Genomic DNA, 412 nt, shown 5'->3' with positions numbered 1-412 from the left:
TAGTTATTACAGTTAACCAAACGTTTTAAGAAACTTGGTTATACATGTGCTAATAGTTGGTTTTAGGTAATGATAAGCATACGACAATCTCCATTTTGCATTTCGCTGACGCTACTTTAAATTCAGAAAAGTAAACTTTGATTTGTAGAAAATTAACGTTAGCATGTTTTACCATAGCTAGCTAAGTGGCAAGCTAACGTTACAGAGAATTTACATGGTAACTTACAGATACATTTACTTTACAATGGGACTCCTCTTATTTGTAAAAACTATAGGACAAAAATATACTTACTGTTAGGTCTGCTGCTGGTAGCGCTCTGTCTCTGCCCGCCCTCCCCTCGTTCTACCCTAAATTGCAGGAGTGAAGCCTGGTGTGCGGGAGGCAGGGTTCCAGCTGCAGCTCATCATCTCT

The sequence above is a fragment of the Etheostoma spectabile genome, chromosome 4 (genome assembly GCF_008692095.1).
Source record: "Etheostoma spectabile isolate EspeVRDwgs_2016 chromosome 4, UIUC_Espe_1.0, whole genome shotgun sequence".
NCBI classification, from domain to species: Eukaryota; Metazoa; Chordata; class Actinopteri; order Perciformes; family Percidae; genus Etheostoma; species Etheostoma spectabile.
This window is presented reverse-complemented; position numbering follows the sequence as displayed.